This window comes from Protomyctophum bolini, assembly GCF_963924005.1.
Source record: "Protomyctophum bolini genome assembly, chromosome: 13".
NCBI lineage: Eukaryota > Metazoa > Chordata > Actinopteri > Myctophiformes > Myctophidae > Protomyctophum > Protomyctophum bolini.
In genome coordinates this window covers 31,041,208-31,061,424 of record NC_137874.1, presented here as the reverse complement: position 1 = coordinate 31,061,424, position 20,217 = coordinate 31,041,208, and the positions used below count along the sequence as shown (strand labels likewise).

The 20,217-nt window shown below is 43.3% G+C and overlaps 1 protein-coding gene across 3 annotated transcripts in view; it reads left to right on the top strand.

The window, feature by feature from the left end:
• The window catches only part of cadm2a (cell adhesion molecule 2a), a 318,209-nt gene that overhangs the window by 171,081 nt on the left and 126,911 nt on the right, over positions 1-20,217 (top strand). The window lies entirely within an intron of this gene.

Below are 20,217 nucleotides of genomic sequence, written 5' to 3'. Positions count from 1 at the left end.
TGAAATGTCTTTACGCTATGACCTACAGTAACCTAGCATATTGGTCAAAATGTACTCTATTTCTTTTTTCTGTCTTTGATCAGTTTGTCTTGCTCCTGCTGGGTTTTTATAATGGATGTTCTTTTCTGTCATCACATTTTCTGACGTAGTTTGTAATCCCATGAGATACAAGTCAACACTCGACACCGATCTAGAATCAGATTAATCTGCAAAAATGGTCAGAGGTGGAGAAATACACATTAAGGAACTGAATTTGAGGTTAAATGTGATGGCGGTGGCATTTGGCATCACCTGGGACCTCAAATGATGGCCCTGAAGTAAATGGCAAACAGTACAAGGTACTCACACACGCATAGCAGTAATAGGGAAGTTAATGTGGGTGTGAACATATTGGCTCTTAATTAGAAATATGACATTCATTAAATAATCATTACAATCTTGAGATTTCCCAACATCTGCTGTGTTTGCTCATCAAGCCTGAGTGGAAGGTTGATATTAAGTGTAATCAATAGCGCCTTAATTACAAACCTATCAGAGACAGCTGTTATTCACTTAAAAAGGCAAATAGGATAACCGCCAGATGTTGCAAGTTTGTTATCTCCGCCAGGCTGAAGGCCAGGGATGGCGACTATGTGACCAGATTTGACTGAGAGCCTGCCATCACGCAAATTCCAGCTTTTCACCAGAGGAGAAAAACTGTTTTTTTTCCCCCAAGATGAGTTAATAGCACAGGCAGACTCTTCACATACTAGAGCATGTCTGAAATAAGTGTCGGAGCTGAAATCGGCGTGCGTGTGTGAAACGATAAGTGTCAAAACATTTTGCGTACTGAAGACACTTCCCCCACTTTTCAAATCGGCCTCATGGTGGTGCTATACAGCTCGCTTTATAGTCTACAAACTGAGCCATTTTGTTGAATATGTACTGTTTTTCTGTAATTGGCTTATTGGTAATTGGTAAATAATGGTAAATAATTTGTGGGAGGTGCCTTTTAAAAGAAGAATCATGTACACATACATGCATTTATACAACATCCAATGAACCACAAATTGGTATCACATGTTGAGGGGCCTATTTAGAGCGCACTCCAAAAGCACTTTCACTTCTGACTATAGAGTACAGCACAGATGTGAAATGTTGAGCTGTACATCATATAAATAGACACTATTTCCCCCTACAGCTTCCTCTGCTGACGGCTGCAGCACGCACATCACTTACACAGCCCTATGTAGGCCACCCGGCCTGGCATAGATATGCACTCCGCAGAGTACACTTTTCTGGTGTGCAATGCTGAGGCAAGAAATGCATTATACATTTATCTCCCATATCCTTGTTGTCTTTTATTTAAAGAAAATATACATACCCTCTATGTACGATCAAATATGTTGTATGTAAGTTGAATTGAGTTGAATGGACTCGGAACCAAAACACTGTCACCAAGTGTCTGCTCTTTTCTTCTTTTAAAGATACTTTTTTGGCTTTTCTGCCTTTATTGATAGTATCAAGTGAAGATGCCCCATCTTGTCTGTAATGACTGGTGGCCCCTAGCTAGAGTCCTTTGGCAGGCACTTGGCATGCAGCACACAACGGGACTCAAACCCAGAACCCCCGGCCCCGCCCACCAGCACCATGTGACCATCGCAAGTCAATAAACGCTGTCTGAGCTTTCCTGGGCATTTTCTGATGCTTATTTTATTTCCCCCCCCCCAACTTAACGGTTGAGTTCACACCAAGGCACCGTGCAATATCAATCAGGTTACATACTATATGCAGAGCACGCTGTGTAGCATCAGGTATGCATTGCCAATTCTGGGATTAAAGAGGGATTTCTCATATTGAAAATAAACCTTTTTCCTGACCTAACTCAATGGCTTGAACTGAGCCAGCTCAGTGAGTCAGATAAATATTCAAACGGTGCGTCTCGTTTACACACGTTGTAGCTTTGAGATGCGGTGCCAGTGTCGACTAAAGGCTTATTCAATTTCCCTCGCTGTCCTTCTCCCCCTGTGCTGTCCATGCTGAGCAGCTCACCTGTACAGGTCACGCTACCACAGGCAATTTGCCTTATTGATTTTGCCCCAAAATCAATAACCAGTCATTGCCTTCCATGCCATACTGCATAAGGATATCATTACTCCTTTAAAACCGGGAAAGCATCTGTGTCATTTGTAACCACTTTAACCATTATTGTATACTTTAGCTATTAAAAAATAGCAGATATAGATAGTGTGTGTGTGTGTGTGTGTGTGTGTGTGTGTGTGTGTGTGTGTGTGTGTGTGTGTGTGTGTGTGTGTGTGTGTGTGTGTGTGTGTGTGTGTGTGTGTGTGTGTGATCAAGTATGGCATTCATTTACAAAAAAAGGAAAAGAAAAGAAAAGTTAGAGTTAAGAGGTCCAAGAAGCACAATAACAACCAAATGCCCTCTGAATCCTAAAATGACAGATGTTTTCCATGTTTCAATGGGTTAAGCTATCCCACATCCTGACTAAAAGTTTATGAAGGGTTGATTCGACCTTCATGGTGGTGGAACCATAGCGGCAGGCTCCTCGTTACAATCTACCTCTGTTCAATCTACCTTTGCCTTTGCGTCGTTCCTGAATGTGTTCGACACGCTTTTGTCCTCGCCCGCAGGCAAATGAGTGACTCTTACAGCCTGTACAAACGAGCACTGCATTGTGTCAAGTACATGTTCTAAAAATAAACTGTCCCGTAGGATTGTTCACTTGAGTTGATGCAAACAATCTACAGTATCTGGGGAAGTTATAGAAAGCCTTTTATGATGGATGGCCAAAGATTAATTGCCATCTTGCATGATGCCAGAACACAGGTGTGTATATATGATGGTATGTGCATTTTTTTTAGATGACTTACTAGAGCTATAGTGGTTCTGAAAGGGTGGCCCCCCCGGGATTGTTGGGGGGGTGATGTGTGGGGGGGGGGGGGATAGACGATCTACAAGCTTGCTATTTTCTCTTGTGTGCAGGGTCCCTGGCACAAAATATTTTCCGATGGCGATCCGTGAAAAAATACATATTAGTTCATTAACTAACTCTATCCATGCCCCCCTGCTGGCACTTTTGTCATTACCTGCCAATCTTTAAGCCGTCTTTAAGAGGGCATCAAAATTGAGGCACTTACACACACACGGAAGCATATCAGTGGTGCACACTACATCTGTGTGTTGTGATCAGAACAGCTGGGACGGATCAGCGCGGTAGCCAATTATTTTTATTCACCTCCAAAAACATGGTAGTTTCGTAGGATCAGCTCAATCTGAGGGCAATTTCAATGGATTGAGTTTTTTGGATCGTGACGACGTCACCAACATGGAAGCTAATGGTTGCTTAGTTGCGATGGACTCCATAACCGATAAATATTATTTTTCAACATTAGAAACGAAGGCGTCGTCCGATAGCGTCCTAGGCGATATTTAATCACATGTAATAGTCGTCCGATAGCGTCTTAGGCGATATTTAATCACATTTAATAGTCGTCCGATAGCGTCCTAGGCGATATTTAATCACATTTAATAGTCGTCCGATAGCGTCTTAGGCCCGGAATGTGTATAAAAATACACCCAAATGACCCCGTACGGATCCATTGGAAAACGTACAGCCTTGTATTTTTGATGTTTAATGCTGAACTTGGAGTTTGAAGCATCTTGACAGATATTAAATCCTTCCAAGTCAGGCATGGACTGAGGATGCCGTTAGTCACTTCTCTGCTCACGCAGTCTACTGCCTGCCCGACATAACGTTCCTAATGAGCAGAGGATTTTCTCGGCTCACGCTACAAGTCTCGCGCGTCGGCTTTTCTCATTCCCTGAGGTGCATATGAGGGGTTTCTTTCTAGGAAATATTTGACACGATTTGTTTGAATTAAAAAGAGCTTAATATATCCAGTTGTTATATTAATGTTTCAAGTCTTAAGTGTTGGTAGCTGCGGTCTTCAGGAACAGAATTGCTGTCAGATCACAAATAACTAGCCGCCCATGCAATGTTTGTATGAACATATAGTGCATGTCCAAAGCAACACGTTGCAAAATGATTGTATAGTATAGGAAGTATAGGAACCAGATGGACCCTTACAGGTCAATTTGTACAAACTCAAATCTAAGTTTTTCAAATTGATTTCAACTAAGATTTGTACAAGCTCAAACATATTGGTCAAAACATGAGTGAAAACCGATGGTCTAGGACTCGAGTTGGGATCGGCATTGGACCCAAAAACCTGGCATCCGTTGGGCTGTAACAAATATAAAGTATAATAGAAGGAGAAGAGAGACACTCTCCCCTCTGTCGTGTCTGTTGTGTTGGAGCTGATGTCTGCCTTGGGCTTGACCAGGCTTGTCAACAGTCAATCAGTCCTCATTTCCTGGGTTTCACAGGTTGACAAACTGAGAAGACTATTGATTGACTAGCTGACACAACACAACACAACACAACGCAGACACACACACACACACACACACACACACACACACACACACACACACACACACAGACGTAAATGTGGAACACTGTGATCCCTTCACGCAATTGGTGTGATCACTCAGCCAATCAATAGCCCATTGAAGACACCACGAAATGACACTACCTGCTTCTTCTCTCGAAGGAAATAGAATAGAGCCACATATCAATTTTGAGCCATATATATATGTGACAGTACATATATATGTACTGTCAAAGATGTAAAAGATCGTCAAATATATGGCCGTTAGTACTGTTAATTCAACATCCGGTGAGGGGAGGATACGGATTGTGTATGGAAATCAGTGCATACAGTGGGTGGGCTTTAGAACGGATGTAAGCCACATCCACTAAATGTACACTAAATAGAAATAGTAGACCTGCATAAAATGGTGTAGCCTACTGCAGCTATTTACAACCAGGTAGTGTATAAGTGAAATTGAACACTTAAATTAGTATTTAATACTTGAATACTTATACGTAGTATTTAATACTTAGTACTTTCAAAAGGGTTTATTGGGGCACCTTACAAATTGCATTGTTTGTTTAAACATGTCAGTGTTTCTATATTGCACTGTTGACAGCTAAAACGTTCTAAGGTGGTCATTGTGGGTGGAGTTAAGTACCTATTGTCCCTCCCATTGTCACACCCACTTCTATCCAGCTCTAAGGTGTTAAAAATGTTGTGAATATTGAAAGGGACTTTTCTCAGCTTTGGGTGAAAGGCCCCAATCATTTTAAAATGGTTATATCTCCTTCAATTATTGTCCAATTTCATTGAATGATACATCATATGAAAGCTTACATTCTGTACTTTAATAATCTGTAATAATATGTAATCTGTAAAAATCGAGTTGAGGCACTTTTTGCTGGCACCTGTCACATATAGGACAGTTGCTCTTAACTTAAAGTATGGAATAGGGACCCTTGAGGGGGTTCCAAATGGACCCTTACAGGTCTGTATGAGTCCATTTGGTTCCATTTGTACACTCAGAGTTATGAGAGTCCTTGAAATGAAAACGTTTGAGAACCACTGTTCACCATGTTCAACCACTGTTCAAATGTGCTCTCACACTCTTTCACAGTCCTTGCAGAACTGCTGTTTCAACATGTTTGCCTCTTTCTTAGATTATTTGACAATTTGGCAATAACCAACACATTCAGACCTGAGGCCGATTCTAACACCTTCTAAATCCGGAAGTTTTCAGAAAAAAATAAAAATAATAATAATAATAATAATAATATTATAGGTTGAGAAGAACCACTGCTCTAGGACATGCCCATTGCCCACAAGCAGCCAGCCTGTACTATACTGTAAAGGCTCATTCATAGTCTGGACTTTCGGTGGTGAGGTGACCACCGAACTACAACATGACGTCACGAGCCGCGGTGATGAGCAAACCACCGCCCCAGCCCTTCTCTCTGTTTTTACTCACCACCGCTCAACGTTATTTCAGCTCCGGTGGTCACCTCACCACCGGAGCGGTGGTCACCTCACCACAAAATCCAGACTATGAATGAGCCTTAATGCAGCCTCACCACTGAACACCACATGAATTGTGTGGCTTCACTCACAAACTGCACACATAGTAACTTACTGTTGATAGCTACAGTAAAGCTTATACACACTGTTGTAGATTTGATGTCATATGTGAATGAGTGTGTGGCTGAATGCATGGCCTTAAAGGTCACCTCGGGTTGTGTTACTTACGGTTAGGATTCTTGACTTTGTGTCTTCCGGCATAAATTATTTAACGTGTCTGGTTTACAAAAGCAAAATGTGTGTGTGTGTGTGTGTGTGTGTGTGTGTGTGTGTGTGTGTGTGTGTGTGTGTGTGTGTGTGTGTGTGTGTGTGTGTGTGTGTGTGTGTGTGTGTGTGTGTGTGTGTGTGTGTGTGTGTGTGTGTGTGTGTGTGTGTGTGTGTGTGTGTGTGTGTGTGTGTGTGTGCGCGCGCGCGCGAGCGCCTCTGTCTGTCTGTGTCTGTATGTGTATGTGACTGCGTGCGTGCGTGTGTTTGTGTGCATGCATGTGTCAGTGCGTATCAGTATAAGTGCATGTACCACCACACACAGCGACCTCTCACTAAAGCTCCTTAAGCTTTCTCTGGGGACAGAGCTTAGTGTAAACAAATGGAGAGAAGGGGACAGGCAGAGGGAGGCTGTTGAATTCAGGGAGATCAGTGAGTCATTTACACAACATAAGTAATTTAAGATGCCTCATTCTCTTACAAACCTAATGGATTTTAACACGGCAGCTTTTAAACAGCTTATGGTGCTTGCCAGTCAATCAAAAGATTTGGTTTTGTGTGATAATTAGTTTTTGTTTTTTCTTTCTGATTTGCCCTCATTGGGAAACAATCGCTCTGTCTGTCTGTCTGTCTGTCTGTCTGTCAGAATTCCGGTGTGTAACCCAAAAGAACAACTGCTCTGAAAAGTTGCCTTCGGGCCGAAGAGCGTTTGTTTGTGTCCTGTGACTGTTACTAAAAATGTAAGAGTTGTTCAACTTGTGAGTGCGGTTCTTCTGTATGTTACTTGGCATCTTCACCCGACAGAGGTCAAAGACAGTTTATCCATTTTAGTTGAGCACGCAGAGGCTTTGAAGTGGTAGTATAGCAAAAGCAACAAATTCAAGGAGAGTCATCATCTACACACTAAACCCAAGCGTTTAGGTTATAAACTGTTTTAAACACATAATTTGTAACACTTTTTAAACGTGTCACAGTGTTTAGATTATAAACAGAAGAACATGTTTAATCCCTGTAACACTTTTTAAACACATAAACGTGTTTCGTTTTTACAATCAAAGTCAAAGTTTAGAATTTGAACACTAGGTTTTCTCGTGAGGTGTTCTACTGTATTGTATGAATATTAATAAACACTTGGCATTTTATTATTACACACATGGTGTTTAGGTTTAAACGCGTCACATGTTCCAGGGATTTACAGTGTATAGGCTTCATTAAGGTGAACAAACAGAATGCCATGGCAACCCAGCCACTAGGTTATAAATGCTGTTTGGGGCCAAAGTCACGGATGGACAGACAGACCCACCAAACACACAATCAATGAGCAGACACAGCCATGCACACTGTAGAGCCCTGCCACTAGCCAAGCTAAAAACACACGCACACACACACACACACACACACACACACACACACACACAGGATACCCACAGGGGGAACTGTGCCTCTCAGTGGTTCAGAGTTGTTACCAAGGTGACTAATACTTTGCCTTGCTGAGCAGCAGCTTAGCAAATTTACTTAATAAGTATCAATCATCTCCTCATGAACTCAGAGTCCCAGGCTCCATCTGGGGTGTGTCATGATAATGAACATGTAATAGTAATATACTAATGATTCATTCTCTCTTCTCTTTCCTTCTTCTAATTCAAATCCACTTGATGTCTGGCCTGGCTCCATCGTCTGCTTTCTCATCAACAGGTAAGCAGATAATTTCCTGCCTCTCCTACCTACCTATCTACCTACTTCACTCCCCTTCCATAATTCATGTTGAACAACACACAGCAACAACAACAACAACCTACTGTACAGGTTTTGTAAATCGAGGCTTAACAGTATTTCTCTGAGGAAGCTTCATTTGGCATTTCATTTCTCATATAAGACTCACTAATTTGGGAGCCATGTTTTAGTAAATGCTCACAGAATTTTAAGTTCTGACTAACAAGACAACACCCCATGCCTTGAATGGGAAGCATATATAATCAGTAGCATTTAGGAACACTGGCAAACCCCTATGACATAATTTCTGTTGATTTCTTCGAATGAGTTTCATTTCTCAACATTGCCAGCTCTCTCTCACTGTATATAGTTACTGACAAAGTGACAACGCTGAGAGCTGAGTGTGCTTTTTGTGGCTGCTGGGGAATATTTCACTATAGGAAAAGGCACTGTGCTTCGTCTGGATATTCAATAACCCCATAGCAACAGCAGGCCTGCGCCACCAGTGGTTTCTTGCCTCTTCTTTTAGCACTCCAAGTTCAATAGAAATGGGAAAGAAAAGATGTGTTCTGTAGATGTGAGGCCTTGGTTAGAAGTGAAAAGGTTCGAAGGAAGCTTTCAGAGGTCAGGTCGATGATGGCGTCTGCAGTAAATATCTATAATGGGCGATAATAAACTGAGAACTTGGAGGAACCCTGCTGTTGTCAGCAGAAAGCACTATACCCTACATCATTCTAATGGACAGTGTCCAGCCTCACACCCCCCGCTATCACTGACCACCCAAGTAGATGAAAAAAGTGTCACTTTACTGTATCTTTTTAAAGGGGATATTGATGTTGTTGAATAACAAAAAGAAACTCATACATCCACAGAGCTTTTAAAAAGGATTTATGATTTCAATAAATCAGGTCCAAAATGAGTTATACATTTATGTTTTCGGACAGCCGCCATTATCCACGTTGCTTTGCGTTTTTGTTGGGGAGGCAGCCGATGCATTACAGTGCTGCGAACTGTTACAGCGTTGCCTTTTAGGCATCAACCCGTGGGTCGCGACCCCATCGGGGGGTTGTCCAATTATTTTGTCACGAGACATGGCCAAAGTACTTCCGGGGGTCCCCAGCCAAAAAGGTTGAGAACCCCTGGACTAGGGGAATAAGGAACCTTATGCAACAGAGGTGTTGAATGTTGTATTTGTGCATTTAACTACCCTGGGTCTGGACAGATACACCTGTGTGATACATAAAGATATGTCTCAAACGTGTCCACGCCACGGCACACATTGCTGGTATGAACTGGTCTCAGTGTAGTTTCTGGAGCCTAGCAGTCTGTACATTGCAAGTGCTGAACTAACCTGACTCCGCAAGATGGCGGCAGTATTGAGTTCACACGTTCCCTCCTCCTGCCTGCATCTGGTCTCTCTCAGTATTGAGTTCACACGTTCCCTCCTCCTGCCTGCATCTGGTCTCTCTCAAGCAGAAACGATGAACCCGAAGATGCGGGAGAAAATCTGATATCTCCATAATCATTTTGAGTTGTAGTCTTAGGTTGTGTGTGCGCTGTGGCACAGCTTCAATATGTCAGCAGTCTTGCGTTGATCCCGCCTCTAGCGGCCGCATATCTCTCCGATCAGCACTGGTTCGGAGTACATCGTCTCTGCCCGAGAGAGACCAGATGGAAGCAGGATGAGGAACTCACTACTGCCACCATCTGGCGGAGTCAGGTTAGTGCTGAACTGCCACAGAAAAGAAAGCGGATGTCCCACTCCTTGCAATATTGGCGTGTATACTGTATACCACCTGCATAAAACAAACCGGCATCTGATAGAACTGATAAACATGCACTTATTCATCTGATAGAACTGATAAACATGCACTTATTCATCTGATAGAACTGATAAACATGCACTTATTCATCTGATAGAACTGATAAACATGCACTTATTCATCTGATAGAACTGATAAACATGCACTTATTCATCTGATAGAACTGATAAACATGCACTTATTCATCTGATAGAACTGATAAACATGCACTTATTCATCTGATAGAACTGATAAACATGCACTTATTCAGGTTCAGTCTGAACTTCATCTGAACTGATAAACATGCACATATTCAGGTTCAGTCTAAACTTCACACTCTAAATTTGAGCAGACTTTGAGTGATGATTCGAGGCAGGGTGAGAGCTGATGGTGTTACAGCATGTGACAGGGTCCACGCCAGAATTAGACACTCACACCTTTCCTATACTAATGAAAGAAAGGAAAGGGGCGAGGCTGAATCTTCAGGCTTCAGTTTAGCTATAGCAAGTTGAAACCGTGCCACAGCAGACTGGCTGTATATGTAGCACCGTTAGCACACGGTACTTACTGCCTAATTCACTATCTAACCCTGGTGTGCTCATTACCCATCACGCGTTTACCAGCTGGCTCATCATTACCCGTCTCCCTTGGTAGCCTGTGTCACTCAAACTGTCTGGTCGGAAAACTGGAAGTGAATTAATGTGTGTGTGTGTGTGTGTGTGTGTGTGTGTGTGTGTGTGTGTGTGTGTGTGTGTGTGTGTGTGTGTGTGTGTGTGTGTGTGTGTGTGTGCGTGTGCGTGTGCGTGTGCTTGCGTGCGTGGTGAAGGAATGGAAGGAAGAATATCACTATGGCTAGTAGGCTACTATATAGTGAAATTTTCCAATCTTTTGGTCCCTTCATCCATGTGTGTGAGGCTTTTTTGATGACATCTCTCTGATCAACCTACCATTGTAAGTTTGTGAATCTGATTGGGTTTGACTTAAAGGACACATGAACAGAACATCGATCGCTGCTCTGTTAGGAAACTCCCCAAACGTTATGGAGGCTGACAGCTCAGTACCGCAGTAAGCTGAGGTGTTTGATGTTGGTTGGACATTTTGATTTGAAATGGAGTGTCCGTGCGCGGGAGGTTTCACACTGGCAGTGCAACTGGTTATTAGGGGCGGGGATGGGGGGGTGGTCAGAAAGAAATATGGCCTGTTTTCCATGCTTTGTGGCAGATTTGTCTGGAATTGATTGTGCCATGAGAAGATGCGACTCCCTCCCACACACTTCCGTGCTGATTGAAAGTTATTGCTTCTCCGCAGACTTTGGCCAGGGCCGGGGAGTGTGTGGGCAGTCTGCTACGCTGTTTACATCTTCTGAAAAACGCTCACATCAGATGATGCTGTATGCGACGAGCGAACACAGGAATGATGAGAAGAAAGTCGGGAGAATAAAAAGATGGACAGAACGAGAGAGAGAGAGAGGGAGGGATATAGACAGAGAGAGAGAGAGAGGTATGGGGGATTGAGAGAAAACTTTTCACTGCCAGATGGAAGAGCAGTTGGCACAGCTCTCATTACTGTGCGAATGGATTTTCCTCTACCACACCTAAACACACACACGCACACACACGTGCTCACAAACTCACACATGCACACACAAACACACACACACACACACACACACACACACACACACACACACACACACACACACACACACACACACACACACACACACACACACACACACACACACACACGGCAATGCCTCCTCTCAGTGAGCACCACCTGTCCAGCACCTGGTCATCAAAGCAGGACCTCGAGGACAAGTCTCTCATCTCCAGCGTGGAACAGGAGAACACAGAGGGATGGAGGAGAGAGGGGCCATATGTTCTCACCTTCGGACACAGCAGGGTTGTTCTGACGCCTGATTCATGGCTTTTCTAAACAATCCATTCACCTGCAGCATCCCTCCTCTCCTGTCATCTTCCGTTTTCATTACGTGTACTAGCCTGTGTGCGTGCGTGTGTGTGTGCGTGCGTCTATTACTATACTTGTGGGGGCCAATGTCCCATAGCATAGCAGAATGTACTATAACTATAGCAGAATGTTAGAAATAGACATTTTGAGTACATCTTTTTAGGGTTGGGGTGGGGTTACAGGATTGGACATTTAGGACTGGCGGCCCGGGGGCCACATGCGGCCCCCATCATCACTTAATGCGGCCCTCAGGTTAATATCAGAATACTGATATATTATTGATTTCAGCTGTTACAATTCCAAACATGCAAACATGACCCACTTTTGTATGTCCAATGTGTTTGGATTTAGTTCATAAAGTTAACATAACTATAAAAAAAAAAACTATAAAAAAAAGCTAATAAAAAGGAAATATAGTGGCCCTCTCCATCGTCAAAGTTGTCCACCCCTGATTTAGCACTTAGGTTTAGTGTTTAAGCTTGGAGTTACACCTCATTTTATACTTAATTGTGCGCTGGTGTACCGAAAATAGCATATTTACAACAAGCTGCAGAGCTTGTAGAAAAAGAACACAAAAGCATGAATATAATCCTAAAATATTGATGTCCTCACAAGCACAGAAATACAAACCTGTGTGTGCATGCGTGCATGTGCGTGAGTGTGTCTTTCTCCCACCGCTACGCCCCTCCCTCTGTTGGTGCTCTCATGACTCTGGGCAGTGTCCAGGGAGGCCATAATGGCAGCAGCGTGCTGAAAGGTGCCCAACAGTTTAGTGTGACATGTGTTGGTCAGTTGTCTGTGGATCTGTGGCGCCTCCTGCATCAAAGGGGCTGAGCTAGCCCACCCATCTGTGTCACTCTGAATGTATCACACATAGCAGAGGACAGCACAGGCCTGTGGCTGTCTGACAGATCTGCCCAGGTAGACACACACACACACACACACACACACACACACACACACACACACACGTGCGTGTGAGCCTGCACGCACATGCACACACACACACACACACACACACACACACACACACACACACACACACACACACACACACACACACTAATTACTATACTTGCGAGGTGCGTTGGGAGCTTGTAGATCCTCTGCTGTCAGCATGACACCGACACCTAAACCTAACCTGTACATGGATACACGTACATACACAGTCACACACAGCCCCACACTCACACACTTTTCTCTTGCATAACCCTTGCGAGTTATGGAGATTTTATAGTTATTATATTGCATGTCTGTGCGATAAAGCTATTATAGCTAGCGAGTGCTTTTCGTATGCTGTACAATCCCAAATGTATGCTGGACTGTAAACGTGTGACTCTGTTTCCATTCAGTATTCTAATGTCTTGCTTAGCCAATTAAGCCCTAGTTTACAGCTATACTGTAGTTCACAGCTGGGTCACAATGCATCACAGTGTGACGTGTTGTGAGCTTGTAGACTGGCTATTTCAGCTGTATATATTTTTAATATTTAAAAGAAGGTCGCAGTTAACTATCGAGCATTCCCCGTCAGTGTGTTGTGCCCGGGTCTTGTGACATGTGACGTCATCAGGGATGGAGTGTCATGAACTGTGTCTTGTCTCACCAGTCTGCATTGCAATTGTGTGTCATGTGTTGATTATAGTTACACTGCACCTGTGTCTAGTTAGTCTTTGTGTCTATTTAAGCCTCCCTGTGTTCAGTGTTCACTTGCCAGTTTATAGTTTATGTCATGGTTATGTCATGGTTTATATTTCAGAACCTGTCTATGATATCTCCCTTTTGACTTATACCTGTCCATTAACATTTCAAACTGTAGACGGGCCTGCCCCACCATATTAGTGCAGCCGCACCTGGCAGCCGGCGGAAACTAGAGTTCTCAACAGGCCCACAAATTGATGAGGTCTCTACCTGGGGGAGGCAGTGGCTCAGAGTCAGGGGTAGAGTGACCAGATGGAAACCCAACACTGAACCCCTAATTGCTCCCGATGTGCAGGTTGGTGCCTTGCATGGTTTCCTCTGGCATCGGTGTGTGAATGTGTTTAAATGGGTGAATGCAGTAATGTACAATCTATGTAAAGTGCTTTAGATAAAGGCGCTATAAATGCATCATTTACCATTGCACAAACTGTGACAATCTAATCTTAATCACACAATGCAGGTATAATTAAATTAGGCCTACTTTAAAAATTGTATATGCAAAATGCAGTACTCATCAGGGATATTAGCAGTGTTAGCCTCAATGGGGACAGGGAAAACAATACCCACAGAATTATACCAATATCTGCTGTTCGTAATGGTACACGGCCAATCTGTTTCTAAGAATACCTCTACACTAATGGCAACCCCAACAGCTACTGTATTCTTAATGCTTCTGGGCTTGAAACATAATAGTAGCTTTGAGATACAACCCCGCAGCTACTGCTAAATTGGGCGGAGGGTGAAGGAAAATCATTTTTCCTTGTGCTCTAATGTCTTTGGGTGTAATGGCCTATTACATGTGAGCTGTGGTGGCAGGGATAGTGTGGTGCTTCCTCTCCTCTCCTCTCCTCTCCTCTCCTCTCCTCTCCTCTCCTCTCCTCTCCACGCGGCCCCCTCCAGCCTCTCTGTGGGTTACCTTGCCCTGCATGCTGCCGCACTGCCTTATGACAAAAATGACCTTCTGCTCTGCACTGCTGGAAGAAGACCTACTCCCATTTCTTACTCAAGTAAAAGTAAAGCTGACGACAACAACACCACAATGTTATAATAATCGTAGTAAAAGGCGGCTTATATTAAAAAATGTTGTGTATCCATCTAAACAGGATAGGGAAGTAACGGATTACATAACGCCGTTACATAATCAGAGTAAAAAAACAAACGGTATAACTGTAACGTTTTACATCTGGATCACAGTAACGGTGATATAGTAACAGGTATTGCAGTCTTAATTACATTCCCCCTTCGAATAAGTTATAACACCAATTCTAAAACGGGTAGTCCCAATACTTGATTCTGATTGGCTGGTTACCGTCACGTGACCGGTGTAAATCTCACCCATAATCCACACCTTCAATCACTTTATATCATTCGCAGCTGATCTCTGTAGCTGTACTGGGGAAGGGGAGCGCTTCATTGCCTTACAAACCCATGCCGTGCGGGCGTCTAAGCACCGCCCGGCTCATATGACTGTGAATGTGTGGCTCCAGGCAGCCCCGTAAAGACATCAAGCGCTATTCTCCCGTCACATAGCCTACTTGCCGAGCACAACAAGGAAGTGATGTGGCTCGCTCTGGTAGCGCAAAGTAGCTACTTTTGTGAATTCAATAGTTTTATTAGGTTAATATTGCTATTATGTTTGTAACCGTTTTAGAAAAGCAATAAGCAATAAAAGAATCAAGTCGAAATACCAGGGTCAGTAGGCTACGCTGCACCAATGGTGCAGTTCAAATGGCACTGACCACCAGTAGGCTCGCTAAATATGATGCAGACATAACCATGACTAAAAACTAAAATAAGTTTTACTCATGTACTGTAACAATAAAGTACAACCGTGAACCTTGAACTCTATGGACATAACACTGGAGGTGGGAGGAGCTAGAGACAGTATAGTAGAATCATAGACCTATATAAAGGCTAGATGGCTCAAGGCGGACTATCCGACGTAGTTCACCGGCTGCAGTCCTACAGTACAGTACCTTCTGTGGTAGCTCAAACTAAAATACTCATAACACAGTCCTACAGTACAGTACCTTCTGTGGTAGCTCAAACTAAAATACTCATAACACAGTCCTACAGTACAGTACCTTCTGTGGTAGCTCAAACTAAAATACTCATAACGCAGTCCTACAGTACAGTACCTTCTGTGGTAGCTCAAACTAAAATACTCATAACCCGGCCCTCAGTACAGTACCTTCTGTGGTAGCTCAAACTAAAATACTCATAACGCAGTCCTACAGTACAGTACCTTCTGTGGTAGCTCAAACTAAAATACTCATAACGCAGTCCTACAGTACAGTACCTTCTGTGGTAGCTCAAACTAAAATACTCATAACACAGTCCTACAGTACAGTACCTTCTGTGGTAGCTCAAACTAAAATACTCATAACACACATTTTGACAGATTTACAAACGGTTTGGCTTATTACAAACATTATCAACGTGGCTATGATTCAGGATGCTTATCTGCACACACACACACACACACACACACACACACACACACACACACACACACACACACACACACACACACACACACACACACACACCTGCCTTATGAGAGCAATGACCTTATGCTCTGTGGGGGTGGATGGGCGGATGCTCATGTATTTTAAGTCATTTCGCCTCTTTTTCCTATCTCTCTCTCTCTCTCTCTCTCTCTCTCTCTCTCTCTCCTACACAACTACTGATCATGTCTTTCAGCTGTCTCTTTATCTTTGTCTCTCTGTTCTCTGCCTGTTAGTTGTGTCACTCATTCTCTCTGACTCTCTCTCACTGTGCAGTGTGCACTCATTAGAGGGCAACCAGACTCTAGTAATTGCAACACTTTATTATTCCACCGATTATTATTTCACTGGAGTAGTCTTTTGTTTGTCGCATAACTCCTCCCACAGTTTTGACTGTACGCACTTGAGCCATATGTCAAATTGATCGGAAAAATCGTGTGCTTGTATTTTGTTAAGAGAAATGTTGTATAGTTTAATTGATATGAATTTATTAGTGAATTCAATTTCCCCATTGACATGAAAATGAAAAAAATCTAATTCAAGAATTTTAATAATACATAATTATCACTAAAATTACCGTAGGTCGTAAAATCTAAATTATTATTATTATTTTTCCCTGGATTCCTTGGGCCATGACGCATCTCCCATATAGGCCACGCCCATTTGCGTCATGATAGATTTTCCGCCATTTTGAATTTTATCCAAAACACACTTTTTGCTTTTTCTCCTACAGATGTCCAAATCTCACAAAAATCTGTATACGTGATCTCTGGATCCATCCAATTAAAACACCAACTGCAGAATTTTGGTAGTGCGTATCGTTCGGCCGTAATCGTCGTCCGAAGTTAGTAGGAGGGGCCTATATCACAAAAAATGCCATAAATCACGAACGGAATGTCCAATCCATCCCAAATTTGAATCACATGTCCGGGGTGGTTTAATCAACCAAGTTCTAAAAGCAATTCCATTTTCATACATAGGGGGCGCCGCAAATGCGAGAAATGTAACCGTTTGTCGCAAAAACATGAATTTTGGGGGTTAAATCCCCTCCGAATTACTTACGCATGATCACAGGGGTGACGCGACATTGTAATTGGCTGGCAATATTAGTGGGAGGGGCATATGTAAGCCACTGCGACAACCACACTCTGCAATATTTTTAAATAGCGAAATTTCCAGGTATATCTGTTACCTCTCCCCCTCTTCTCCCTCTCGCCCTCCCCCGCTCCATCTCCCTCCCTCTCTCTCTCTCTCTCTCTCTCACTCTCTCTCCCAACACACACACACACTCTCTGTCTGTCTGTCTGTCTGTCAGCCATATTCCGTCGGGCATGGCGCAGTCATCCTAAATACAATTACAGTCCACAGCTGAGTGGCAGAGGAGGGGTCCTCAGGGATCCCTAGGAAACAGGAAGTGGTCAGGAGGGTTGCAGCGAGCAGGGAAACAGTAAATCCCTAATTCGATTGGCTGAACCTTGGCAACAAGCCCCCGGCGACTCTTACTGTGGAATCAGTAGAATCAAACAATGTGGCTTCAAACCACAGGAGAGGCTTACATTGAACACTACACGCACACACACACACGCGCACACGCACATGTGCAAAGACACATGCGTACACAGAGTTGCTTGCATGTGCATAACTCAGCAGGTGTGTGTGTGTGTGTGTGTGTGTGTGTGTGTGTGTGTGCACAGTACACTGTACTCACAGTCTCAGACTGGCAGTCTGGCACCAGTCTCATACAAGGCTCTGTATAGGTTTTCTCCTTTCTCTTTACTCTTAAGAGTGCTCCTTCCTTTGTCACATGTGGCCCTAGCCCCTTCTATGCTCAGCTTTGAGGGGCCCTAGCCCCTCCTATGCTCAGCTTTGTGTGTCTGTGTGGACCCCAGCGATGATTTGAGGATAAAAGTGAGGATAAAAAGTGAGGACAGAAAAGTGATTGGCCAGAATGTGATGATGATAAGAGCGCACCTCACAAGTGTGATTTTTATTATTCTGAAACTGAAACTTGATAGCCCTGTGGGCTGGGGCGAAATGTTTGATCAATCCATCGATCTGTCTGTCTGTATTCACCTTTGACCCAGGACAGAGCAGATGAGTTTGACCTGCTTGCTAAGCAGCAGCCAGTGTGGCATCCTGTACACACACACACAAACACACACAACACACACACACACACACACACACACACACACACACACACACACACACACACCAGCACAAAGGTACAACAAACATGAGCGTGCTAGTGTATAAATTATTGGGTAACAGGAGAGCAATAAAAAAAACAGTCAATAACAGCCACGACAATCCTTTTAATCTGCACTGTAGGGGCCCAGTGGTAAATCTGGGGAAAGGCTTACCCCATGTGGGTGCGTGTGTGTGCGTGTGCATAGCCAATGACTCATAGCAGCAGTGTACAATAAACAGGGTTCGTACTGTTTGTTTTTAAACAGTGGGGGATAATTTTCGTAATCACTTGAGCACTATATTGTACTTTTTCAAGGAACTACCCATAGATCCGAAGTCCCGTTAGTCCGAACATGCACTGCTCCCGTGCTTGCGGTTAGGTTTAGGTTTGCTCCCGTGCTTGCGGTTAGGTTTAGGTTTGCTCCCGTGCTTGCGGTTAGGTTTAGGTTAGGGTTAGAGATAGGGATAGTAATTTCGGAACAATGAACCTTCTGACTAATGACACGGCACCCTTTTTCATGGGACAAATAGCGTAAATAGCAGAATGCCTCACAACACATTGTGAATTTTGTAATGCCACTCATTGTGAGCTTGTAGATCTGTTATTTTTTGGAAATGTTGAATTTTATATAATTGTCTGACGAATTTTTTGAATGTGTGTTAATGTGATTAACACCCATTTTTTCAAATTCAAATGCATTTCTTTCAGTCTGAGCTGAATAAACCATAATATTCCCAGTCCCCACCAATATAAAGCTAATCTCCTTAGTTTCTTGGTCTTTTACTTGTAACAGGGTATTTATTACTTTTAGTACTTCTACCGACACGGCATAAATTTATGTTTCATACTCTGGAATTAATCTATCGGAGCTAGTTTTATTGCCCCCTCTATGTTTTTCCTTAATATTTTCTGAGCTAAACTGAAGGCAAGCAGCTTATCTGAAGACACGGTCCACATTTCTAACTCTCAATTGACTACTTGTTGAACACTGTCACTGAGTTGAAGAATGAGATTTCACCAGGTGAATTGATGAACAGGTTGCCACCAATTAAAAGTTGCAGGCTGACTGAACTTCCTGACTGTTGTTTTCCTATTAGCGCACTAAGAAAAGATTTAGCTCTGACAGCAGTCATGTATGCAAGCCAACATAATCTTTTGCGTACCTTTGTGTTTCGTCTTGATGCTTGCCACTCATTAAACGACAGTGTCGTTAGCCAGTTCTAAGAAACTGTCCCGTGGGATTATCTGTTAGTCTGTTTTAGTCTGTTGAGTGCTTGTCTGGTTTTGAGTATTAGCTTGCATTCCACAAATCCATTGATTGTCTTTATGCCAGTCGTGCCAACCTCCATATGAAAAGTAAACTCACACACAGTCTGAATGACAGTTGAGAAAATGTTGGCTTTATTGCCCTCTAAACCAGCCATTCCCAACTTTTTCTAAATCAGGGCTCACTTGAAAATCTCAATTGGCTGCAGTGTTAAGTAGTCAGAGACCACGTGCGTTTTCAGAGAATGTTTATTTTAGACCGGTTTCCGTTGGGAGCGGTCCAAGTCGGGAATGATGAAAATTGGGAATGCATCTTCCAACTCGATTTTACCCGTTGTACTGTTGTACTGTTTGTGTCCCTTTTACGCCCATATATGGAGAGATCTGTGTCTCTCTAAGTCATCCTCAGACGAGCCCTCCATCGGCGTCTCCAGTCATCTCGGTTCTCCATACATCTGGCCAGCTCATTTGTGCTTTCTGCACCAGCATCTTCCCTTAGTACGTCCACGTAGGTAGGTGTGGGACATCCTCTTGATTGATGCCCGTGTGTTGGTTCCCACAGTACAAGCTATTTGGCCGGGAGTTCTTGGAGTCTCATCCTCCTTACTGCTATCTTCTCTGTTACACTTGGTAATGCCCGTAGAGACGCTTGTTGGTGATGTGGCTCGTCCCTGTTGATGTTAAGTACCACACGTAACATGCTGGTGTAGCACCCGTCCAGTGATTTCTGTAGGGCTTGTGTTAGTGTCCAGCATTCACAGCCATAGAGAAGGACAGACTCCATGGTATAGCAGAGAAAAAACTGATCTTGACGTGTCAGGGGAGGTTGGATTTCCACACACTGGTCATACCATTAA